Genomic DNA, 27,037 nt, shown 5'->3' on the forward strand with positions numbered 1-27,037 from the left:
GGAAATCGAAAGCGCGTGCATGACTGCGGCAACACGCTGAACTGTGCATCACCTGTCAAATAATCGTTAGTACGTTTTCGAACCGATTGGTTTCGTTTGGACTGGACAAATACCAAAGCACTTTACATACAAAATCTTTTTGTAGGCCAATTTGGCTATATGCAGCCAAACGTGGCAACACTGCTTGTAGGGGATATGACGGCAAAAGGTCACGCGACAGGAGTGACCTAATCACCAGCGCCCGCGGGAGGTGGGTGGCGCGCAGAAAACAAATGCGATAACCTGAAATTTTTTCCAGGAACTCTATCATAAACATAGTTTGTCACTACATTACCTAAAGGGAAGTCTGGCGCTACTGCGCTCTGGTATGCATGGGAATGCAGGCATTAGTGACTTCGGTTTGGCATCGTTCTCGGAGAGCCAGGCAAGCACTGTTCCGTCTGTCCCAATGATTCATTCTCTACAAAAACAGCACGCAAAAAGCTGTTCTAGCTTTATTATTACGCAAAAACATGTTTCGTTTACCTATTAGAACTTGTTATTGCATGTACTATTATATGATACGTAAAAAGTATCCGCGTGCCGCTAAAGTTGGAGAACAGATGACACGATTCGCGCTTGCTTTTAAACAGTTTGTCGTCTGTTCTTGCTTTTCTTCCCTTCGTCATGCATTTCAGGTGAGTAAAGATGCAGTTTGCGTGAATGAAAACATTTTATGGAGATTTTACTTTAAGCACAGGTAATTCGTGTAGCCCTATCCACGATTTATACGAAGCCTCTGACAACACCAGCCAACACAAGCCCCGCAGACACGTATACCGTCATTCCCATGACGGCACAGCGCCCCTTCAGAAACTCCCATAGACAATGGCGCCAGATTCCCCTTTAGGTGTTATAGTGAGAAGCTGTATGATCATAAATGGATGGATGTTATGAGCGTCCCCTTTGGGACGAGGTGGTGGGCTGCACCACCAAGCTCTTCTTATATTATTGCCTAATGTCCTACCTATGTTAAAATAAAAAAAAGAAAGAAATGAAAACAAACCACGACGAATTCCCACAGCCAAAGTTTCTGAACCCCTTTTGTGAACTTTGTTTTTGTACGCCTCCGTTGTTTGTCGTTTCCCAACTTTTGTTCCACGAATCTTTCAATCGCAGACATATTTACTTTCCCCTTGCTGTCGCTGAACCAAGGGCTTCGAGGAGGCCAGAGATGCTTAAATCGACCACTGGGCGGATATCTTCACATTCTAATAAAACATGCTCCGTTGTTTTCTTATCTTTACCGCAGCAAGCACATGCTTCTTCCTTCTTATATCTCGGTTTATAAGTGCGTGTTCTAAGGCATCCTGATATCGCTTCTGAAAGTAAGGAGCTTCCATTTGAGTTATCATAAATTATTTCTTTACTGATTTCGTTTCTTCCTCTTAAGTGGTTACTCGTGGCAGGCTTCCTACCCATTGTCGCCACCCATTAGATTATCTCAGCCTCTCCGACTTTCCGATTGGGGTTCTTTGTTGCTGTGTTGCTCACCATACAGGCCGCATACCTGCTGGTAAGCTTCCTAGTAATTTTGCTATATTGTGAATCAATCTTATTCCTGTACAAGTACCGGAACACTCTCTTAGCCTATTTACTTTCTTCCACATTCCTCAGTCGTTCTTGATACTCAATTTTACTGCGATCTTCCCTCACGTCAAAGCTAGTGCAGCCAATATCACCCTGCAGAGCTTCATTTCTAGTCTTCCCGTGAGCGCCCAATGCGAGGTGACCCACTGACCTTTGGTTCTCATCAAGTCCTGATTGCACCCCTGTTTCAAAGCAAACAACCGCATTTCCAGAAGTCCTGGAACCATTACACCTTTATATATACCTCGGAGCATGCCGTACCTATTGTATCCCATAGCGTTCTGTGCTTCATTATGGCTGCCATTTCCCTTCGCCTTCACTGCTATTGTTTTTTCTGTGTTTCAATATACCTATTGACTGTGTTTATCCATATACCGAGGTATTTATATTCTGTTACCCGGTGTATATTGTGCCATGTATTGTCACTGTATGTTCGCTGTTTCCGTTGAATTCCATAAAACCTGATTTTTATGCTAAATTTCAGACCAAACCACCCTCTTATTTAACGAAGTCTTATTTGCAAGAGGGTCGTTATCCCATAAAACTACACGATGTGGTAAAGGACATAACAAGACTATTGCGATCCCGTATGTACACTGTGTCCCACCGCTTGAGGAAAGCCGTGTGCTGGGACAGTGTTAAGGTGGCGTTTACCATTCCGATGTCGTTGGGAAGGTTCTGCAAAAAAGTCAACGATAGCCGGCATATGCCTAGACTGTCTAGTAAGAGACATACCACCAATCCAGTAGATTGCAATGCTACTGTAGTTTATGAGATTGCCACCTCTTGCGGTTGCACACACATAGGGCAAACGGGACGCTGCCTTAATGAACGTTTACGTGAGCCCGCGTACAGTGTCAAGATTAAGACTGGTAGTAACCTAGTGGTTAATTGTGCGATTTGTGGCTGTTCACCTGGCCTAAAAACACACGTGTGCTGAGAAGATACAGCGACCAGATGGCCAGGGAAATCGTTGAGGCCAGTTTAAGTTGTGAGTTAGGTTTTTTTCGTGAACATCGTCCTTGCTTTGGAAAGATTAGGCTGTTGTTTCTCGGGTGTAATTTAATGCTGCGTCCTCTTCTAGTTTGTTTCCATCTTCGTGTAGGTTACGGTATATTGCATCAGGCTTCCTGCCTTATCAATTTATGTGCTTTAAAGATATTTTGATTGCAGCCTTCTTTTTCTCACGTATTCTCACAACCAACGTTCACATTCACCTTTTATCTTTGCTTGCACCAGTATGTGAACCACAGATTTTTTATTCTCCCATTATATTTCCCGTTTTGAGGCTACTTCATCATGCAACAACTGTTCTTTTTTTGCCTGACTGTGCTGTCGGGATGCTCCCTGTCGTTCAGCGATGGCTACTCGTATCTCCCTGTCCTGCCAGCATTTCATTTTTCCGTTCCAACCAACACGTTGCTTCTCTTTCTGTATTTTTTGTGATTCCGCTTAGAAGCTCACTATATTCCGACTGCTTGGCCATTTGCCAAGTTCTTCCTCGACTCTTGTGACTATCTTTCTTATTTGTTATTCGTTCAAATTTGCACTGGCCAATCTCCGCTTTTTGCTCTCTTTCACAACTGCATATCCCATTTTCAAAACAATACGTCTATGGTCACTCCCTATGCGGCGATGTCCTTCTTCGTCATTAACGAGCTCATCACGAATTCCTTCTGTCATCAGACAATGGCGGGTTCCAACGTGGTCCACCCTTCCATCATTGCCGGTCAATGAACGCCCTCACGCGGCTGCTCGCGAACTCACTATCTGAGCTTACCGCGCAATGAGACAACCACACAAGGGCGACCATTCTCCCATTGACATCACCCTCACCATCTTTCACAAGAACACACTTTCGACAACTCCGAAGAAACGCCGTTCCCAACTTTCCAAGAATGGACTGGGCTCACGAACTCCTTCTGTCCTAAGACAATGGTCGACTGCCTGTTTTCCGCGTGGTCTACCCGTCCATTACTGCCAGACAATGAAGGCCCTCATGCGCCTGCTCGCGAACTCCCGATCCAAGCTCGCCGCGCAATGAGACAGTCACACCAGCATAAGAATTCTCCCAATGACATCACGCCCTCCCCCATCTTTCACAAGAACACACTTTCGACAACTCCAAAGAAACACCTTTTCCAACTTTCTAAGCATGGACTGGCCTCGCGAATTCTTTCTGACATCAGACAAAGTCTATCGGTGGTCCGCCACGTAGTCTAGCCGCCCATCATTGCCGGGCAATGAATGCCCTCACGCGGCTGCTTGCGAACTCACGCTCCGATATTACCATGCAGTGAGACAACCACACAAATTGGGAGCATTCTCCCAAGGACATCAACCTGTTACGTTTCGCCTACGACGCGCGGTATAGCCGGCGCGGATGCAACGGACCCCGGGGCTTCGTTCAAAGCGGCGGACGTTTTGGCCCGTTCGGAGCGGCCGCGACGCATCCCCGCCGAGCGCGTCCCGGCATGTTCAGTGCCACGTGTCTTTGTGTGTGCGTGTGTGTGCGGGTGCCCACGCTTGTCAAAGCGCGGCAGCCGGGGAGAGAGCTCCCCAAGTGTGAAGCGAGGAGGTCTGACCGGCGCCGGCCCGGCTGATGCGTCACTACACTCGTCTCTACATGTCTCTCAACTCGTCCGTGCCTCGCTGTCACGTGGTGTCATCCCGTGACCTTCCTTCTTGCCCGCGACGCCAAGAGTATAAAAGCAGCTGCCCCCCGACGCCGAGAGAGAGGCTCCGATTTCTACTGTTGAGTTACGTGCTCTCCCGTCTCTCCACTTCGGTCGACCTGACCAGCCACTCTTTTGCGATGCTAGAATAAACAAGTTGTTCTGTTAGCAGTCGACTCATGCTTTGCCGGGACCTTCGGATGCTTGCAGTGTGCCCCAGGCCGCCAAGCCAACGCTACCCTTGGGGCTTGCGACCCATTTGCAACAACGGGCGCCAGCGGTCCGATTGCAATAACGGGTGTCAGCACTGAGGTTCCAACAGCCGGTGCCATCGCTGGGATTCCAACAGCTGGTTGCCAGCGGTGAGATCGCGACAACGGAGGCCAGCAGCGAAGATATGCGGTTGACTGTATGCTGAGCAGCACAACGACCATCCGGGAGCAGTGCAACGAGCCTTGTGTGATGACTGGTTGCATGCGGCGGAACGACTGCGCTGAATTCTTGGCTGCGAGGTTTGGTGAGTGCGGGACTTTCTTCTGAGTTTTGCCAGGCTTTCGTTAGTGTCAGAAACAGAGCTGGTAATTGTGGTTGTCGTTGCTGCCGGGTTAGTTTGCGGCAAGACAATAGTAGGCAGTAGAGAAAGCAGCATTCAGAGCAGCCATGGATTTGAAGTCGTTGCGCAAACCGAAATTGTTGGAGCTTGCAAGAGAGTTGGGTCTGGATGTCTCAGACAAACTCAGAAAACCAGAACTGCTAAGGGCTATTCTTGAGTTAGGAGCTGAGGATGACGAGCTGTCGGAATGCCTTGAGACCATTGAGGAGAGGGAGACGGCAAAAAGACAGGAGCGCGAACTTTGAGAGCAACAAGAGAAAGATGAGCGTGAACGTAAAGAACAGATAGAACGAAAGCAACAAGAGAAAGAAAGAGAGCGCGACCGTCAACACGCTTTGGAAATGAAGCGTCTCGAGTTAGAGATGGAACGCGCTCGTAAAGGAAGTCAGGCACACGGTGCAGGAGAACGAGTATCGTTTAAAATGACTGACCTGATGCGGCCGTTTAAGCTTGGAGAGGACATTGGTTTGTTCCTGGTTAACTTTGAGCGAACGTGCGAGAAGCAGGGGTTCTCTCGGCAAACGTGGCCACAGCGCTTGCTCACTTTGTTACCGGGGGAGGCGGCCGACGTAGTCGCTCGCTTGAATAGAGAGGAGGCAGAGGATTTCGACCAAGTGAAATCGAGTCTGCTAAAAAAGTACAGGCTGTCAGCGGAAGCGTTCCGTCGGAAGTTTCGAAAAAATGAGAAAGGCAAAAGTGAGTCATATACAGAGTTTGACTACAGGCTAATGTCAAACATGCAGGAGTGGCTCAAAGAAGAGAAAGCGTTTGGTGACAACGAGAAAGCTCTGCAGTGTTTCGGGCTGGAACAGTTTTATAGTCGGTTACCTGAGAACGTGCGGTACTGGGTCTTGGATAGGCCAGATGTTAGTACGGTGGCTAGAGCCGCTGAGCTAGCCGAAGAGTTTGTGACGCGTCGGGCTCGCGGAGCTAAGGACGGTCAAAAGGGTGAATTTGGCTCCAAGTTTGAGAGGCCGAAGTTCACGCCCATGAGAGCAAAGGCGGACACACGTAGTGCGGATGCGAGTGAAAGCAGTCCGACTGAACGTAAGGAGACGGCGGCAACCGAAGCCAAACGCAGAAAGCGGTTCGAGACGAGGCAAGCGCGTGTGTGGTATACGTGCCAGAAGCCGGGTCACTTTTCGGCGCAGTGTCCGGAAACAAAAACAAAAGTCGTGTTTTTGTCACTATGCAGCACTGACGAGAACATAAAGCTTCTCGAGCCTTACATGCGAGACCTCCTCGTGAACGGGAAAGAGTGCCGAGTGCTTCGCGATTCCGCAGCTACAATGGATGTAGTTCACCCCTCTTACGTAGAACCCGATATGTTCACGGGTGAGTGCGCATGGATCAAGCAAGCCGTGGAAGCTCGTAGTGTGTGTCTGCCCGTAGCAAAAGTGCTTATTGAAGGACCTTTCGGAGCACTTGAGACGGAGGCCGCAGTGTCATCTATGCTGCCCCACCAGTACCCGTACCTATTTTCGAACAGGTCCGAACACCTCCTGCGCGAGAAGGGGATTTTGTTTGGTGACGCTAGCATTCAGGCCTTAACCAGATCGAAGGTTCGGGAGCTCACTGTAAAGGCGGTAGTTGCGGGGCCGACGTTGTCGAACAATGAGAAAGGGTCAGAGGCGCAGCAAGCTGATATTAAGAGCACGCCCGAACTGAATAAAATTGAGCCTGTAGCGTTAAAGGCACCAGATACTGGAGAAGAAATTCCCGATGCGGGAAAGTTAGAAGAGCTATCTGCAGATTTGTTCATCGCGCCTACGTCAGACGGACTTAATAGGTTGCTAAAAGTCAGCCGGTCGGCTTTGATAGCCGAGCAAAAGAAGGATGGCAGCCTAGAAAACATACGCTGCATTGTCAAGGAAGGTATCGCCAAGAAAAATGCTCGCTTTGTGGAAAGAGGTGGGGTCCTGTACCGGAAGTATCTAGACCGCGGGGGAGTGGAGTTCGATCAGCTGATCCTGCCTCAGTGCTACCGTCAGGATCTGCTGCACTTGTCGCATGGGGGTTCGTGGTCCGGACACCTATGAGTTAAGGAAACGAAGGACCGTCTCTTGCAAGAGTACTATTGGCCAGGGTGTTTTCGGGACGCAGACCACTTTGTGAAGACATGCGACACCTGTCAGCTGGTGGGCAAACCAGGGGACAAATCGAGGGCGCCGTTGAAGTTGGTACCTATCATTACGGAGCCTTTTAGACGGCTCGGTATTGATACAGTGGGACCTCTGCCGGTAACAGCCACGGGGTACAGACACATTTTGACTGTGATCTGCCCAGCGACAAAGTTCCCTGAAGCAGTGCCGCTTAAAGAACTCAGCTCAGTTGAGATAGTCAATGCACTACTGTCCACATTTGCGCGACTAGGTTTTCGTGCTGAAATCCAATCAGATCAGGGCACAGTGTTTACTAGCGCTTTGACGACAGCCTTTCTCGAAAGGTGCGGGGTAAAGCTGTTACACAGCTCAGTGTGCCACCCACAGTTGAATCCCGTTGAGAAGCTCCACTCTGTCATGAAGCGCGTGTTGAGAGCCTTGTTGTTTGAAGAACAAACTGACTGCGAGCTGTTTCTGCCTGGGGTGATGTTTGCATTGAGGACCGCGCCGCCTGCGGCTACGGGGTTTTCGCCAGCTGTGCTGGTGTACGGTCGCTCGCTGCGATCTCCGCTTCGCATGCTTCGAGACGGATCACTGCCCTCTCCAATGGCTGCAGACCATCTCTTTCACAAATGGCCGCCTCCTGCGCTGGAGCCTCGCTTTGCAACAATATTCCTTTGAGGTGCGTTACAAACAGGGGAGTCTCAACGGTAACGCCGATGGCTTAAGTCGAAGCCCCTAACATGGGAATCAGCCTCAAAATTGTTTGTTATTGATGTTTTTCTTCCTGAGGCAGGATTTTTAACATATTGCTTTTGTGTAGTGTTTCAAAGTGATGGTGTGCTTTCTAGTGCAATTTTCCAATTTGTGGACGCGTTCTGGGTGCTGCTAGACTACTGTAAGGAACTAGGCAGTAGTATAAGAGGGGGAAGAGCCTGGCATGGCTTAGTAAGGGTTGTGCCGTGCTTGCTGACTAAGCGGCTGAGTTTCGGCGCACTTCTAACGCTTGCTGGGAACGAGAGAAAAATGACAACTCTCCCGAAGTCACTTTGCAGTGTCCTGTGTGAACCTGAACATGAGAACGAGGCCTTCTCGGTGCGCTGCGCTCAAGAAACGCCGAGGGACGACTGACTTCGGTTATGAGCTAGAATCATCGAGCGACATCCCTCCGGACAGCGGATGCAGTCTCCTGACCATCGGGATCTCCTTCCACCGGCGCGGCGGTCTGTTACGTTTCGCCTACGACGCGCGGTATAGCCGGCGCGGATGCAACGGACCCCGGGGCTTCGTTCAAAGCGGCGGACATTTTGGCCCGTTTGGAGCGGCCGCGACGCATCCCCGCCGAGCGCGTCCCGGCATGTTCAGTGCCACGTGTCTTTGTGTGTGCGTGTGCGTGCGTGTGCCCACGCTTGTCAAAGCGCGGCAGCCGGGGTGAGAGCTCCCCAAGTGTGAAGCGAGGAGGTCTGACCGGCGCCGGCCCGACTGATGCGTCACTACACTCGTCTCTACATGTCTCAGCTCGTCCGTGCCTCGCTGTCACGTGGTGTCATCCCGTGACCTTCCTTCTTGCCCGCGACGCCAAGAGTATAAAAGCAGCTGCCCCCGGACGCCGAGAGAGAGGCTCCGATTTCTACTGTTGAGTTACGTGCTCTCCCGTCTCTCCACTTCGGTCGACCTGACCGGCCGCTCTTTTGCGATGCTAGAATAAACAAGTTGTTCTGTTAGCAGTCGACTCATGCTTTGCCGGGACCTTCGGATGCTTCCAGTGTGCCCCAGGCCGCCAAGCCAACGCTACCCTTGGGGCTTGCGACCCATTTGCAACAACGGGCGCCAGCGGTCCGATTGCAATAACGGGTGTAACACACCCGTTATAACACACTTTCGACAACTCCAAAGAAACACCTTTCCCAACTTTCCAAAAATGGTGTGGGCTTACGAATTCCCTCTGTGATCACGCAATGGTCGATTGGCGGTTGCCCACGTGGTCTGCCTGTCCATCACTGCCGCGGAATTTAAGAACTCACGCCGCTGCTCGCGAACTCATGATCGGAGCTTACAGCAGAAGGAGACAACCACACCAGATGAGAACATTCTCACAATGACATCACAACCACCACCTTTCACAATAACACCCTTTCGGCAACACCAATGAAAGACATTTCCTAACTTTCCAAGAATGGACTCAGCTCACGAATTCCTTCTGTGATCACACAATGGACGATTGGCGGTTTCACACGTGGTCTGCCCGTCCATTACTGCCAGCCAATGAATGCCTTCACGCGGCTGCTCTTGAACTCACGATCCGAGCTTACCGCGCAATAAGACAACCACACAAGTTCAAGTTCAGTTCAAGTTTTTTCATCAACGATCTCTTATTTACAAAGAGTGGTGGGCAAGATTAGCTGTACAAAGGGAGTCCCAAAGTTAGAAAGTGTCAGGAAGACTCTCATGCATTAACAAAATAAAAAAAATATACGAGATACAGGTCAAGCATTGGCTACTGTGGCTTTACAGACAATTTGATAAAATAGGGGATATCGCGAAAAATCAAGAAAATATAAAGCTGTTTAGTAAGACAAAAATTCTGAAGAAAACTTTTGTAGTGAACAAGCAAAGCAAATTTACAATACAGTAAAAATAGGAGTAATATACCATGCCGTATAATAGTTAAGTCAATCATTATTACAACCACAAAACTTATTTGTTAGGATGAAGAGGGTTGCGGCATAGTGTATTTCTTACCATGATTCTTGAATATATGCTCTGTGGGGGATGATTTATTGGTATGTGAAATAGAATCCCATTGTTTTATTCCCGCAAATGTGGTAGCGAACTTACCATACTTTGTGCGCTTAAAGTAAAAGACGATTGGCGAGTTTAGAGAACCTAGTAGAGTTAGTATATACAGAAGTTTCAATAACAAAACTATGTGTGTACTATTACGAAATAACTCAGAGATTACGATTGTTAACTTTAACTGAAAGGGTGAATGTTAAAACTGCAATAAAGTGGCGTTGCATTCGATAGTAAGTGGCTGATAGTCATGAGGCGAATCGCCTCATGACTATAAATTTTTGAGAGTCAACATGTACTTTTTTTTCAGTCGATTTAGAGTTTTCTGTATCTAAAGTAAAAAATATAGGGCAGTAGTTGGTTATGCTGTGCTCGATGACTCCGGCCATATAATCCGAAGTAAAGTTAGTTAATGTGATCAATTACCGTATTAGATCCGGTCATGTCACATCTAGTTAGAGAAGTAATTAAAGAAGCAAGGCCATAGCTAAAAAACCACGCGAGATAATAAAAACCTGGTGGAATATTAGGGTCGATAATGTTTATGTTGACGTCTCCGCAGATAATTCGTTCTCAACAGCGTGCTACGACTTTTCAAACTGTAGACAAAACTCAGAGTATGACGATGATGGTATAAGTGCACACTAAAACGGTGTTCCAGCCATCAATTGAAAAAAACACTCTGACCAAATTCTAACCATATAGACTCGCAGAGCAAATTATAAACGGCAAGATTATAGCGGTGTTTGTATGGCAATGACGATTTAATAAATATGGCAGATGGCGATAGCAATACTCTGCATTGTACTCTGGTAGTGCATATAAATTTCTATCGTCCAGTGACAACCATGTCTCAGATAGACAAATAAAAGAGAAGTTGTGATTAGTTATAGAAAGAAATGCTATGGGGCTGTCATAGTGTTTTCGTAGACTACGAATATCAAAATATATCAGCGATAACATTGGAGTTTCATCCGTGAAATATTTTTTTAAGATCCTGAAGAGAAAACATTCTTCCGCAGGTTTAAGATACGCAACCGCGAACAACAGTAAGCTAGGTGAAAACAGATCACCCGCACTAGAGGTCTGGTAGACACGGCTGTCATTTGTCTTTCGCACCTTGATTACGCAGTGGTCTGTCCAGATGTGTTTCCAGCCTCTCGCTTTTTTCAGTTCAAGAGCTTGTGCGAACAGCCGCTTTCTTTCTTGCGTAAGATGGTCGTTTCCATATAAGGGCTTTTGATGTATTTGTGGAAACCCAAGGGTCGCAGTGGTCAAGCGAGCCTTGCGTGCCTTTTTCACGAACTCAGTTTTTTTCCTCGGTAGCAAAAGCGTGCAATAATATATGTTTCTTTTTAGCTGGTACACGATGTGCAGTATTGACACGTGTACTTATATTTATCGGGCGACCACGTTTCCCCGCTTAACAAGTGTAATCGCACAGCGCAGGACGCGCCTGCATGTATCCGAAGTTGCTGGAAAGTTATCGATGCTTACGCATCGATAACTTGTTAGGAGATAACTTGTTAGAAGTTAGGAGATGCGCCTGCATCTCCTAACTGCAGGCGCGGGACGCGCCTGCATGCATCCGAAGTTGCTGGAAAGTTGTCGATGCTTCTATCCGGCTGTCTGTTGTCGCCGAACGTTGTGTTATCTCATTTCATCGTGTGACGCGAGTGGGGTAGAACTTTGTGGAAGGCATGCGGATCCGAACGATTAGTCTGGAACATTCGACGACTGCTTCATAAAAGCGGACGACCTTGACCCGCTGATCAAATTTTCGACGATCGCTGACTGTGTTCGCCGCTCTCGTTGTGCTTTAAGTGTAGCCTGTTTTGTGGGCACAAGTTCGCCCAATAAAAACGAGTTTTGCTTTTCACAGTATTGCTACTGTGTTCTTTGACGTCACGACCACGTGGCAGTATCGACGTCCTCAGGAGCGATTTTTTATGATATAGCATCACCCATGTTCCATCACCCGGGTTCAGAATTGGCTGGGGTGCGTTTGGCAGGCAATCCCAGATCATGAACAGCAAATTCCCATTATCCCTCAAGAGAAAAGTTTAAGACAGCTTTGTCTTACCAGTACTCACGTACGGGGCAGAAACCTGGAGGCTTACGAAAAGGGTTTTACTTGAATTGAGGACTACGCAACGAGCTATGGAAAGAAGGATTTAGGTGTGACGTTAAAGGGAAGCTGAAAGCTTTTCCAGAAGAAAAATGAGTGAAGAGCACTACGCCGTGGTTTTCACCCATCTGAATTTGTATATCGCATCAAAATTGAGCGAAAGAAAGCACAAAACTATTTTGTGTCGGCGAAAAGTGCAGCAGCAGACACGCCCAGCTCGTGCGCCTCCTCTCACCTGTGATTGGTCGGGCGCCTCGTGACGTCAGCAATGGTGTTCGTCCAGACCTAGTGCTGCTGCTACACACTAAGCACGGTGCAAAGTAGATTGGTGGTGTTTTGCTGAGACGGTCATGGAAATTTTCGAGAGCTTGTGTTTCTCTGAGTAGTTCGGCGTTAAGTCTAAACTCTACGAGAGCGATTTTGCGCGCGACGGTGACGGGCGACGGCTTCGAGCGACAAAACGGGCCGTCGCTTGAACAAATCACTCGGTGTTGTCGCTCGATCGCTTGTTTCTAGAAATCTAGAACTCGTCGCTCATCGCCCGGAAATGCCATGAGCGACTAGCGAATTGTGCGAAGCCGAAACTGGATGTACATAACTCAAATACTACTGTTTGTCGCACGGAAAGAGCAAACTACTGAAGTTTACACCTGCAAGAATAAGAACCTAGTGCAAGACCTTCAGAAATATTTGTGCTCATTCTTCAGTAAAATACACCAACTTAAGTTGATAAAGCAGGCGTCACGCTAGTTTCCGCGCGTATATTGCTGCCCTCATACCTTGAAGTTGTCGCTCAAAGCCGTCGCTCACGTGGCGTTCGGCTTGCAGACGACGAGTGAATGCGACAGCCATCGCCTCGCTTGTAGCGCTGTCGCTGTGGCATGCAAGGTCACTTGTAAGGGGTTTATGCTTGTACATACTACATGTACGAGCCGATTGCGAAGAGCCGGCCTCTCCAAGAAGCAAAACATGCTGGTGCAAGCACTGCTTTCCACGAGAACGAAGGCGAAGTGTTAGCATCTCCTTGTGTTGGAAATGTTCTTTTGTGAGTATCTTTTTTGCTAAGGTGCATTCAGCGTTCCAGTGAGTACGTTTCCGGGCAAACAACTGTAGTGTTATGTTCCTGCATGCCTCTTGGTAGAACGTAAGCGGCGATGTGACCTTCAGCATTTGTGCGCTGCCCCAAAGCTGTCTTCAATCTACACAGACGGTTTTCCAACACATGCAAACTTTACACTTGCACTGCGTTATGGTAGCTGCATGCAGGCTGTTTCACAACACACGCGCGAATAGAAAATTCATGTTGCTTGGCGATGAAACCTGCGTCAATGGTGGGCGATAAACATGCAACCTCCATTCAGCGTGCAAACACGAAGGAGAACCCAAAGCACGCATTATTGATAAACTCCGGTAGTAATCGTGACGGAAGTGGTTAGAGCACAACACTGTTGTTCTTGAACGCTTGAAGTTGATTCGCTTCACAGCAGCCTCCAACTTAGCTGAAAGCTTCTTGTCTTGGAGGAACTAATGGAACATGGGAACATCGTCACGGCCACTGGTGTTCGTGCAAGCGCAGGCTGCACAGAACGCTGGCATGATCGGCCTATAAGTTCAATTGATGCTGCGCACGTCAACTACCACTCCTATATACACACAAATAAACGAATGTAGGGTCGAGAAAAGCAGATTAGGATGGCACACACGCAGAAAAAAATTGGAGGACGCTTAAGCTTCGCCTTCAAGAGTGGAACGCGATAGCGTTCCCGTCGACCCGCCAAGGAGTGTAAGACAGTGGGCTACAGGGCAGCCATCACTTACGAGGCGCCCCGCATCGGACGCGGTGAGCGCCGAGCCATATGGTCGAGCAATGCGGCGTTCGGCGCAGCAACGAAACGTGCGCCTGAGCAAGCGGAACGAACCGAAGAACTCGGTATCTCAGAGGGGGAAATGATGCACGCCAGCCAAACGTCGTGATCGGCACGGGCACAGAGATAGACAGATAGCGATCTAAAGAAAGGAAGGACGCTTGATTCTGCCGAGGGAGCAAGGCGGAGCGTTGTCAGGGGAGAGGGAGTCGGGGCCGCGAACCGCCTCGCACCGGTCCTCGCAGCTCCAATGCGCGCGTGGCGCGCCATCTGTCGGGGCAGCGCCGTACAGGGAGAGGAGGGGGTCTTCTGTGTTTGCCACAAGATGGCTCTGCGTGTGCGGAAAGCGCAGAAGAAATGCAGCGGAAACGCACTTCGCTACTCGTGTAATTGCGACTTCTGTAAGTTACATGCTCATAATTACCAATATACACCGCAGTATAACTTTCCACGGCTCGTTTCGAAGGCAACACCGCATTCACTAGAGGCGCGTTTGTACCGCTTGGAAGCATCAAACTCGTGGCTGAGTGGTAGCGTCTCCGTCTCACACTCCGGAGACCCTGGTTCGATTCCCACCCAGCCCATCTTGGAAGTTGCTTTTTATTTATGAAGTGCCTGCCATGATTTATCGCTCACGGTCAACGCCGCGGACGCCGACAGCGACGCCGACACCCGACGCCGACGACACCGGCTTTTCTGCGACACGAGCTCCTTAACGCTATCGCGTTAATAAGCCCGGTCAGGCACGGTCTCGGAGGCTGTGAAGGAGCAGAACACCAGCTTTGACGTCACTAAGCCGCGGTTTCCGGTCTCCGCTCGCCTCGTCAGCGTCAGCAGCAGCGCGCGGCGCTCGACGGGGGGAGGAGCTACTGCGCAATTTTAACCGACGATTGCGTCGCTCCTAAGTGAAAAATCCCCCCCAAATGTTTACCTTCATTGTTTATAAGGGGTCCGCATCCGTATATGAGCGTCTTATTGAATTGGACAGACTCTTCAGCTTCCCTTAAGGGATAAGAAAAAAAGCAGATTGGGTGAGGGAAAAAGCGCGAGTTAATGTTATTGACACGTGTTTTTATATTTATCGGGCGACAAGGTTTCACCGCCAAACAAATCTTATCGCACAGCGCGGGACGTGCTTGCATGTATCCGAAGTTTCTGGAAAGTTATCGATGCTTCTATCCGCTGTCTGTTGTCGCCGAACGTTGTGTTATCTGATTTCATCGCTTGACACGAATGGTGTAGAACATTTTAGAAGGCATGCGGATCCCAACGTTTAATCTGGAACATTCGATGATTGCTGTATAAAAGCCGACGCGCTTGACCCGCTGATCAGATTTACGACGATCGCCGACTGTGTTCGCCGCTCTCGTTGTGCTTTAAGTGTAGCCTGTTTTGTGGGCACAGGTTCGCCCAATAAAAGCTAGTTTTGCTTTTCACAGTACTTGTACTGTTTTCTTTGACGTCACGACCACGTGACATCTGGTGGAGGTGCTTTACGTCCATGTACCGGACGCCCCCGACAAGCCGTAATACAAGCCCGGACCGCAAAGACAACACCAGCGCCGTCCCGGAACATCGAGCAAGCCGCCGTCTTCAACAGCTGCCCCCGGAGCACGGACTTCTACCTGAGAAGACCAAGAAGATTGTGGACAAGGCAACCCCAATGGCAGCCCCAGCATCCCCCATCGTGCTGCAGCAGCCCAGGGAACTTCCGACGTTCCGCGGATCAACATTCGAGGACCCGGAAACCTGGCTCGAAACGTATGAGATGGTCGCTATGTTTAACAGTTGGGACAGCGACGACAAGCTGCGGCATGTCTATTTCGCATTGGAAGACGCCGCCAGGACGTGGTTCGAGAATCGGGAAGCCACCTTAACGACGTGGGACCTTTTCCGAAGCGGCTTCTTGCACACGTTTACAAGTGTCGTGCGAAAAGAGCGAGCCCAAGCTCTACTAGAAACCAGAGTGCAGCTGCCAAACGAGACGATCGCAATCTTCACGGAGGAGATGGCCCGTCTTTTCCGGCACGCCGACCCGGAAATGTCGGAGGAGAAAAAAGTTCGCTTCCTGATGCGCGGCGTCAAGCAAGACCTTTTCGCCGGACTTATTCGTAACCCACCAAAGACTGCGGCTGAGTTTTCTGCAGAGGCATCGACGATCGAGAAAACTCTGGAGATGCGCACCCGGCAATATAACCGCCAGGGGCACACGCCGCAGTATGCCATCCAAGGACTAGGTTCGGACGACCTTCAAGAGACCATCAGGGCCATTGTGCGCGAAGAACTGTGCAAGGTCCTGCCTTCGTCGCAGCCTCAAGTGGCCTCTATCGCCGACATCGTGAAGGAAGAGGTGCACCGATCCCTTGGAGTTCCTGAGGTGCAACCAGAGCCACCGCAGCCGGAAGCAATGACCTACGCCGCCGCCGTCGCCCGCCATCAAGGCCCCCCTGCGCGACCGCGCCAAGGTCCTGCAACACCGCAATTCCGTCGACCACCGCCGCCGCCGCCAGCACGCCAACCCGTCGCCCAGCGCACCTATACGAGGAAGACGGACATTTGGCGAGCCCCCGACCACCGCCCGCTCTGCTATCACTGCGGAGAAGCCGGCCATGTGTACCGCCGATGCCCATACCGCGACATGGGACTGAGAGGGTTCGCCATCAACGCGCCGCGTCCACAGCTTGGGGAGCGCCACGTGACATTGCCGATTACCTAGCCGCCACTCAGTGGAACGCTCGACGACCGTCCCGTTCGCCGTCACCAGGCAGCTACCTGTCGCCGCAGCGCCGTCCATACACTGGCCCAGCCCGGGGCCGCTCTGCGAGCCCATACCCGGAAAACTAAAAGCAGCAACCGATGGAGGTGCGGTTGCTGTTCGTCGAACTGACGAAGATCCTCCGCCTCCGACGAAGACGACGAAGAGACCATCTCGACGACATAACGACACGGCGCCATCCCGACGAAGTCTGGAAGCCAAAACTACACCAACGAAAGACGACTTGATGACGCGACGTTCCAACCTCAGTTCAACACGACGCAGCCGTGATCCAACGCCAAGACCTAACTGCAATGCCAGACAAAGAACAACCGACCTCGACGTGCTTCTCGACGGCCACGCAGTCACTGCCTTAGTCGACACAGGGGCCGATTACTCCGTAATGAGTGGACACATCGCCGCCCAGTTGAAGAAAGTTAAGACCGCATGGGAAGGCCCTCAGATTCGCACCGCTGGAGGACACCTCATCACGCCGACTGGGATCTGCACGGCAAGAATAACTATTCATGACCGGACTTACCCTGCCACCTTCGTTATCCTCCAACAGTGTTCACGAGACGTCATTCACGGTATGGACTTCCTGGACCAACACGGCGCAATCATCAACCTGAAGTCGAAGTCAGTAACGCTGTCGGAAGATAAAGCAATGCCGCCGGAGAGCCCTCGTAGTCACCACGCCTTGAGTGTGCTCGAAGATCAAGTGAGCGTCCCGCCTCGCTGCAGCATCGTTATTTCGGTCAGCACCGAAACACCCGCTGACGTAGAAGGCGTCATTGAAGGCGACCAACGTCTACTGCTAGACCATGAAATTTGCGTCGCAAGAGGGATCGCTCGACTGCATGGAGGGAAAACTGAAGTGTTGCTGACAAACTTCAGCCAGGAGTTCAAGCACATCAACAAGGGCACGACGATCGCGTACATCGAGGAAATTCTGGAAACAAGTAATGCGTTTGTCCTCTCGGATTCCACCGCATCTACCCCGACGACCATGGTTCCCGAACCAGACTACGACATTAATCCAAATCTCCCTATGATTAAGCAACAGCAGCTCAGAAGTCTGCTCCGACGATACAAAGGCTGCTTTTCGACGTCATCGAGGATTCGACAAACACCAGTCGCCAAGCATCGCATAATCACCGAGGAATGCGCTCGCCCACTCCGTCAGAGCCCTTACCGAGTTTCGGCGCGAGAACGTGAAGCTATAAGAGAACAAGTCGACGAAATGCTGCGCGACGACATCATCCAGCCGTCGAAAAGCCCGTGGGCATCCCCTGTTGTTCTGGTAAAGAAAAAGGACGGAACCCTACGTTTCTGCGTCGATTATCGTCGTCTGAACAAGATCGCGAAGAAGGACGTATACCCCCTCCCACGGATAGACGACGCATTGGATCGGCTCTGCAACGCTAAATACTTCTCGTCCATGGACCTAAAGTCTGGCTATTGGCAAATAGAAGTCGACGAAAGAGATCGGGAAAAGACTGCCTTCATCACCCCAGACGGCCTCTACGAGTTCAAGGTTATGCCATTCGGACTGTGCTCGGCGCCTGCAACGTTCCAGCGCGTGATGGACACGGTTTTAGCAGGATTGAAGTGGCAGACCTGTCTCGTATACTTGGATGACGTCGTCGTCTTCGCCGGAAATTTCGACGTTCACCTTAGGCGGCTGGCAACAGTACTAGAGGCCATCAGGTCATCAGGACTTACTCTGAAGCCGGAAAAGTGCCGCTTCGCTTACAAGGAGCTTCTATTTTTAGGCCACGTCATCAGCAAATCTGGAGTCCGCCCCGACCCGCAGAAGACAGCTGCCATAGCAAAGTTCCCACAGCCCACCGACAAGAAGGCAGTGCGTAGATTTCTTGGCATGTGTGCCTACTACAGGCGATTTGTCAAGAACTTTTCACGCATCGCTGAGCCGCTGACGCAGCTAACTAAATGCGACGTCGAGTTCAAGTGGGAAACGCCGCAGGCCGAGGCATTTCAAGAACTCAAACGACGCATGCAGTCGCCGCCCGTACTTGCGCACTTCGACGATCACGCCGATACCGAAATCCACACTGACGCCAGTAGCCTAGGCCTCAGCGCCGTCCTGGTCCAGAGAAAAGATGGACATGAACACGTGATACCTTAGGCTAGCCGGTCGTTGTCAAAAGCGGAAGGCAATTATTCTACAACCGAAAAGGAATGCCTCGCCATCGTTGGGGCTACAGCGAAATTTCGCCCTTACTTATATGGCAGGCCATTCAAAGTCGTCAGCGACCATCACGCATTGTGTTGGCTAGCGAATTTAAAGGATCCCTCAGGACGGCTGGCGCGGTGGAGCCTCAGACTACAAGAATACGACATCACCGTAACATACAAGTCCGGAGGAAAACACTCAGACGCCGATTGCCTATCCCGCGCCCCCATTGACCCGCCGCCGCAAGATGACGAGGATGACGACGCCTTCCTTGGAATAATAAGCGCGGAAGACTTCGCCGAACAACAACGAGCGGACCCGGAACTTAAAGGCCTCGTCGATTATTTGGAAGGGCACACCGACGTTGTCCCCAGGGCATTTAAGCGCGGATTATCTTCCTTCACGCTTCAAGACAGTCTACTCGTGAAGAAGAACTTCTCGCCAGTCCGCGCCAATTACCTTCTTGTTGTCCCGTCAGGACTTCGTCCAGAAGTATTGCATGCCCTACATGACGATCCGACCGCTGGACACCTCGGATTTTCCCGGACACTATCGAGGATACAAGAAAAGTATTATTGGCCGCGCCTGACCGCCGACGTCGCCCGTTATGTCAGAACATGCCGAGACTGTCAGCGACACAAGACACCGCCGACAAGGCCAGCCGGATTACTACAGCCAATCGAGCCTCCTTGCCGACCATTCCAGCAGATCGGGATGGACTTGCTGGGACCCTTTCCGACGTCAATAACCGGAAATAAGTGGATCGTCGTGGCGACGGACTACCTCACCCGCTTCGCTGAAACAAAAGCACTGCCGAAAGGTAGCGCAGCCGAAGTGGCGAAATTCTTTGTCGAAAACATCCTGCTGCGACATGGCGCCCCAGAAGTCCTCATCACCAACCGAGGAACGGCCTTTACAGCGGAGCTCACCCAAGCCATTCTGAAATACAGTCAGACAAGGCACAGGACGACAGCGGCTTACCACCCGCAGACGAATGGTCTTACGGAGCGGCTGAATAAGACCCTCGCCGACATGCTAGCGATGTACGTCGACGTCGAACACAAGACCTGGGATGCCGTCTTGCCGTACGTAACATTCGCTTATAACACGGCGGTGCAAGAAACAACACAGATCACGCCGTTTAAGCTGGTTTACGGCGGGAATCCGACGACGACGCTCGACGCCATGCTGCCGCACGTCACTGACGAGGAAAATCTTGACGTCGTTAGCTATCTCCAGCGCGCCGAAGAAGCCCGGCAGCTCGCTCGCCTGCGGATCAAGAATCAGCAGAAGACCGACAGCCGATACTACAACCTCCGACGACGCTTTGTCGAGTACCAGCCCGGTGACCGTGTTTGGGTTTGGACCCCTATACGCCGACGAGGACTGAGCGAGAAGCTTTTGCGTCGCTATTTTGGACCGTACAAGATCATCCGACGTATTGGTGCACTGGACTACGAGGTCGTGCCAGACGGCATTTCGCTGTCACAGCGGCGCCGCTCACGAGCTGAAATTGTCCACGTTGTGCGGCTCAAGCCGTACCACCAGCGTTGACGAACTTTCGGACTTCGCGTAACTGACCTTTGGACTTTATTTCTTTTCGTTGTTTTGTTACTCATGTTTAATAAGTGTCCCTTTGTGTTTCGCTCTCTTTGTAGCATCGGGACGATGCTTTTTAAGATGGGGGTATTGACACGTGTATTTATATTTATCGGGCGACCAGGTTTCACCGCCTAACAAATCTTATCCCACAGCACGGGACGTGCTTGCATGTATCCGAAGTTTCTGGAAAGTTATCGATGCTTCTATCCGCTGTCTGTTGTCGCCGAACGTTGTGTTATCTGATTTCATCGCTTGACACGAATGGTGTAGAACATTTTAGAAGGCATGCGGATCCCAACGTTTAATCTGGAACATTCGATGATTGCTGTATAAAAGCCGACGCGCTTGACCCGCTGATCAGATTTACGACGATCGCCGACTGTGTTCGCCGCTCTCGTTGTGCTTTAAGTGTAGCCTGTTTCGTGGGCACAGGTTCGCCCAATAAAAGCTAGTTTTGCTTTTCACAGTACTTCTACTGTTTTCTTTGACGTCACGACCACGTGACATTATCTTAGTTGAAATCAAGAAAAAGGAATGGACGTGGGCAGGACGCGTAATGAGGAGGGAAGATAACCGATGGTCATTAAGAGTTACGGAATGGATTCCAGGGGAAGGGAAGCGTAGCAGAGGGCGGCAGAAAGTTAGGTGGGCGGATGAGTTTAAGACGTTTGCAGGGACAACATGGCCACAATTAGTACATGACCGGGGTAGTTGGAGAAGTATGGGAGAGGCCTTTGCCCTGCAGTGGGCGTAACAAGGTTGGTGATGATGATGATGGTGGTGATGATGATGATGAGCATCACCCATAGACTGAACAACCGCAAGACAGCCTTCACCTTTGGTTGAAATTCTAGGTTAATTAGTCGGGAGTACTGTTCCAGTTCGGAAACCCTGCGTACTAAGTCGCCATTTTCATCTTTCAGAGCCCTGTTTTCAACACTAAGATCAGTATTCTGCTTGTTAACCGTCTCGAAAAGTTCATTAAACATGTTAAGGCTGTCACGCATCACAGAAACCTCAGCGCGCAAAGTGTCCATTTCTTTTGCAAACTCAGCATTGGTCGGCATTGTGTAAACAGCACGCAATTTGGCAGCAGTGGTAGCGGTGTACACAGAGAAAATATGGTTGGAAAGCAAAGGGAAAAAAGGCCAACCTGTAGCAGAAGTAGGAGTACATTAGCGACTTGCTCGCGGTCGCATCCCCTGCTGCCAAAAGTGAGCGACAGGGTAAACGATGTCTGCTCATTCGTTGGAACGTGGCCGGTAGAGGGCAAACACAGCAGACCAGTCACTGTCGTGACCAGGTGGTCAGCAGGGCAACGCACGGGCAGAGGTGATAGCCTTTCCTTGCTTCGGCTCGTGGATAGTTCGGCATATGCTGCCCTGTGGCAAAAGTAGGAGTAGATTAGCGACTTGCTCGGGACCACAACTGGTACAGCCAAAAGTGAGTGACAGCGTCAACGGTGCCTGCTTATATGTTGGAACTTGGCTGGTAGAGGGCAGACGCAGCAGATCAGTCACTAAGTAACAGCCGAATCTTTTCAAGGCAATGACGAGGTTAGATTTGAAGAAAAAAAAAACAGCATGGAAGAGACCCAAATGAAAAAGGAGCTGGTGCTGACAAATTTAAACTGGAAGACAGCGGAAGACAAATTCCTAAGCGCACAGCCACAGGGCTAGACGAGGTTCCCGTTAGGCTGATAAATGAACTAGGATCAATGAGTAAGGAAGCTCTGGTGAAAACAGTGGAAAAAACTTTAAAAGATAGACGAATACAAGACAGTTGGCGACAAAGTAGAATGAATTTAATTTATAAAGGTAAGGGGGAGGAAGTAGTGACAGTGAAAAGAACTTGTATTAGAGTGTCCTGAGAAACTCGATTGGGGGACCGAAGGCTCCCCGATCAAGTTGGTAGCTCCACCCACGACAGGACAGGGAGGTGGTGACTCTTCGCGACGTCGCGGGCCCTCTGGACGGCCTGTAGTTGGTTTGTGAAATCCGAGCCCTTCAGCAAGGCGTCCCACTTGGACTTGTTATGAAAGTCGGAGCCCACGTTGTACGCGCACAGCCAGAGCATGTGGTCGAAGGAGCAGCACGCGTAACCGCATTTGGAGCACGATTGCGGGAAGTTCGGGTCTATCCAACTAAGCGTTCTCGGGGTGAGGTAGGATCTCGTCTGTAAAAGCCTCAATGTAACAGCCTGAGCCCTGTTCAGTTTCGGGCTGGGGGGAAGTAATTTTTTCCTGCTGTGTCTGTAATGTGATGTAATTTCATGAAAGGTAGTAAGATTATCTTTTGAGGGGCAATCCTGTGGGAGAGCCGGACCGTTAGCTCGGGCGTGGTTCGTGAATTCACGCGCCAGGCAGTTGGCCCGCTCGTTGGGGTGGCAGGTTGCAACTTGCTTGGTTAGTTACATCGTTCATGTGCGCCAGGAACCACGCTAATGTATGACCTCCAATGTCTTCTAGCGTAGTAATACGAAAGGATCTGTTGACGATGTCGGCTGTGTGTTTACAAACTAGAGCGGACGAGAAAGCCCTGACCGCCATGCGCGAGTCGGAGAAAATGGTGGCCGGGCCTTTTACGGCTTGAAGAGCCAAGGCTATTGCGGTGTCCTCCGCCTCGTTCGCGTGTTTAGCGTAAATTGATGCGGCGCTGATAAGTGTTCCGCGCGCGTCCACGACCGTCATTGCAAACCTGTCTTCCCTGCCATATTTGGCGGCATCGACGAAGAATGCATCTGCCCCGTAAGGATCGATTCGTCGAAGGATGGTTCAAGCCCGCGCTCTTCTGCGACCTTCGTTATATATTGGGTGGGTGTTCCTCGGCACAGGCTCAACCTTTATACCTTCTCGAGCTAATTTAGGCAGGGGGTGTCTGTCAAGCGGCGCGTGTATAGGAAGTTGACCAGCTTCATTGAGAATTTTGATTCCCGGCTTAGTTGACGAAAGCCTGGAGATCTGTGCAATAAACTGCGCTTCAATTATTTCGTCTGTGGTATTGTGAATTCCGAGTTGAAGTAGTTTTAATGTGCTAGCAGATTGTGGAATACCGAGCATTTTTTTGATGCCGGACCTGATGAGCGTGTCGAGTTTGTTCTTTTCAATATTGCTCCATTTGAGGTACGGTGCCGTGTAAGTAATGTGACTGATGAAGAAAGCTTGGAAGACCCTGAGTAGGTTGTCCTCCTTAAGTCCCTCCCCTTTTGCTTGCGATTCTAGTTATGAGTCTTAATATGTTTCTCGCCTGCGCATCCAGCTTGCAGAATTCACTCGTTCAGACCGTTGACCATTACATGGTAATATACAGGCTAGCAATGCAGGCAATCAAATTAAGCTTCAAGCATGGGCAGAAAATAATGGCACTAGGGAGAGATTCAGAACGGCTTCAGAATAGGTAGGCGTTGGATGATAACTTGCTTGTTCTTACTCAGTGTATTGAAATATCAAAAGCAGAAGGCAGACCGTTGCAGGTGGCCTTTTTAGACATTACAGGAGCCTACGACAACGTAGACCGCAATATTTGGTGGGATATTCTGGCAGGGGAAGGCTTAGGTGACGATTGTCTACAGCTTTTGAGAGAGATTTACCTAGAAAATACCATTTGCGTTGAATGGGAAGGGATGAGGAGCGAGGAGAAAGTTCATCTCAACAAGGGACTGAGGCAGGGGTGCCCTTTATCCCCGCTGCTGTATATGATGTACATGGTGAGGATGGAGAGTGCGCAAGAAGGACGTAATATCGGGTTTAATCTCTCATACAAACAGGCGGGTAGAGTAGTAGAGCAGCAGCTCCCAGGTTTATTTTATGAGGGCGACATTGTGTTGCTAGCTAACAAGCAAAGTGATTTGCAACGTCTGGCTAATATCTGTGGACAGGAAGGCAACAATTTAGGTTTGAAATTTAGTGTTAGAAAATGAGGTGCTACGGTATACAATGAAAACAGTGAAAAGACAGTGGAGATACAGGGCCAAGAAAACACTCGGATAACAGAATATAAATACCTTGGTATATGGATAAACGAAGGCAATAGATATATAGAAACACAGGAAAACCATAACAGTAAAGGGGAGGAGAAACGCAGCCATAATGAAGCACAGAGCACTATGGGGATAAAATAGGTACGAGGTCCTCCGAGGTATGTGGGAAGGTGTAATGGTTCCAGGACTTACTTTTGGAAATGCGGTTGTTTGCTTTAAATCAGGGGTACAATCAGGACCCGACGGGAATCAAAGGTCAGTGGGACGTTTCGCATTGGACGCTCACGAGAAGACTAGAAATGAAGCTATGCAGGGTGATATGGGCTGAAGTATTTTTGAAGTGAGGGAAGCTGGCAGTAAAATGGAGTATGAAGAACTGCTGAGGAATATGGAAGAAAGTAAATGGGCTGGGAGAGGGTTCAGGTATCTGTAGAAGAAAAACATTGATTCGCAGTGGAGGAAAAGAACTAGGAAGCTTACCAGCAAGTATGCGGCCTGTAGGGTGGCCGACACAGCAACAAAGATCGTCAAGCGGAAAGTCAGACAGGCTGAAATATTCTCATGGGTGGCGGCAATGAAAAAGATACCTGCCGTGAGTAACTACTGTGGGGACTGCGTAGCCCATTTCGTTGCACCGCCATAGCGCAGCACGTTTAGGGCATAGGAGCTTGCAGCGCGGCGAGGACGCCTTCGAACTTCGCGCGTGCGGTCCACCACTTTCCCTCTCTATCGTTCCTCCGAGGGCGCCGAACGGCAGCGGTACCGTAAGATACTTGCTGCTGTCCACCCTGAACGGTCCAGGGGTTCACCCGATTGGCCTGTTTGGGTGGGAACCCGCGTTCCCTCTCTCCTGGCGACTCAAGTCGACCGAGGAGCGGTAATGCGGGGAGAAGCTCTCGGGCAGAGAAACGGTGCGTAGTGACTACCGATTCTCCCGGTCATCCCTTAGGTTGGCCGGTGTTGCCGAAGGTCCTCGACCCGAGGTGGTTCCGTACCTATTCGCTGCTCCTGTTCTGAAGGCTACACCAAAGAGACGCGGCTCACTTGACGTGCGTGGTCGTACTGCGCCGAGTCGCCCTCGGAGGTTACTCCGAGCTGAAGGAACGTTGCCCGAGTAGCACGGTCGTTGGGAGCCATCCTCCCGTATAGCAGCGTGTTACCGCGTTTTTGAGATACTGAGTGTCACGCCTTGACTTGCGGGAGCTTCGGCTCACGAGCCCCGCGCCGATACGGGTGTAACAGTTATCCTGAACGCCAAGGTGGTCGTATAATAAACGCCTTCCTTGTACTCTGGGCCTTCTCCTTGCGGCGCTCTGTTTCTCTTTCTGAGGAGACCAAACGAGCGCTCGCTTCGGGCACACGCTACACACGCGGCTGAGCTGATCGTACCCCTAGGGGCTCGGATCCTCGGAACCATGCGGTGGTCTAGGTGATTCCCGGCGAAGCTGCGCTATAGGCGGAGACCACAAAGTGGCGCCCAACGTGAGGCCAAGGGCTCATTAAGCCTTTTGCCTAATGCACGCCAAAGGGAGCCTGAGAAGCAGAATTGTTTGTGGAACGGCTGGGTGCCTCACAGGGGGTCGCAGCTGTCCACGGTACTTTCTGACTGCTCAACGTGTTCGTAGCCAACGGACAGAAGTCGGAAAGGGCTGAGGCCACTGTACCGATCTGCCCGCCGTGAGCTCCACAGGGAGCCGATGAGGGGCGAAGTGGCAACAGACTGCCGCTATCACCACTGGGAACAGCTGTAGGCAGTGGTGCCAACACGCATGGTTCGGGAAGCGCCAAGGCTCTGCTGCCGTACGTAGCTGCATCCCCTCCAATGGGAGCGGTATCATAGCGCCTCGCTGTCGTGTTCACCCCACTGGGGGCGGTAGTACGCGAGCGTCAGTGTATGCTCAGCTCGAGGGGGGACAAGGACCCGGTCTGGCGCAAAGCAACGCCTGCCAACGTAATGAGGGGACAACGGCCGCTCTGGTTAGCAGACATGGTGCGGTCAACCAGATTGCTCAGGCGTTAAGGCTTTCCGAATGAGTTGCCAGAAATGTGCAGGTACGCACAATTCGCGAAGAGTAAGGATCCGTTCACAAACGTGCTACGTCCGCTCCAGTGGGAGCGATAGCGTAGCACCACACTGTCTTTTCCACCCCAATGTGGGCTGCAGCGAGTGTGCGCGAGGATTCTGATCTCTCTCACGTGGTGTTCCTATGGGAACCACCTAGACCACCACGCATGCCGAGGATCCGAGCCCGAAGGGACCAATGCGCTCAGCCGCGTGTGTTGCAGGCGGCACTTCGTGGTCTCTCTCACCTGGTGTTCCTTAGGGGTCCACCTATACACTACCACGCCCGCCGAGGATCCCATCCCGCAGGAACGATACGCTCAACTGCGTGTGTTTCGTGTGCCCGAAGTGGACACTCGTTCGGTACTTTGCAGAGGTTCGTCCGATAGCGAAAGGCGGCAAGGGGCCGCAATGGCTAGCGGAACTGACACAAGTCAAATCGCAAAGGCGACTAACTCAGCAATGTGCCATAGCCAACGCTATAAAGGTGGCGATGAACTGCTGTTAGCACCACGCTGTGTTTTCCAGCTCAATGTGGGCTGCAGCGAGCGTGTGCGAGAATGATTCTGCCAGCAAACGAACTTATGCGCGACTTTGTGACCTCTCACGTGGTGTTCCTATGGGAACCACCTAGACCA

General features: G+C 50.7%; 1 protein-coding gene across 1 annotated transcript in view; it reads left to right on the plus strand.

Annotated features, from left to right (window-relative positions):
• LOC135915556 (adhesion G protein-coupled receptor B2-like) overlaps window positions 1–27,037 on the plus strand; it is a 704,549-nt gene that overhangs the window by 637,844 nt on the left and 39,668 nt on the right. The window lies entirely within an intron of this gene.

The sequence above is a fragment of the Dermacentor albipictus genome, chromosome 9 (assembly GCF_038994185.2).
Source record: "Dermacentor albipictus isolate Rhodes 1998 colony chromosome 9, USDA_Dalb.pri_finalv2, whole genome shotgun sequence".
NCBI classification, from domain to species: Eukaryota; Metazoa; Arthropoda; class Arachnida; order Ixodida; family Ixodidae; genus Dermacentor; species Dermacentor albipictus.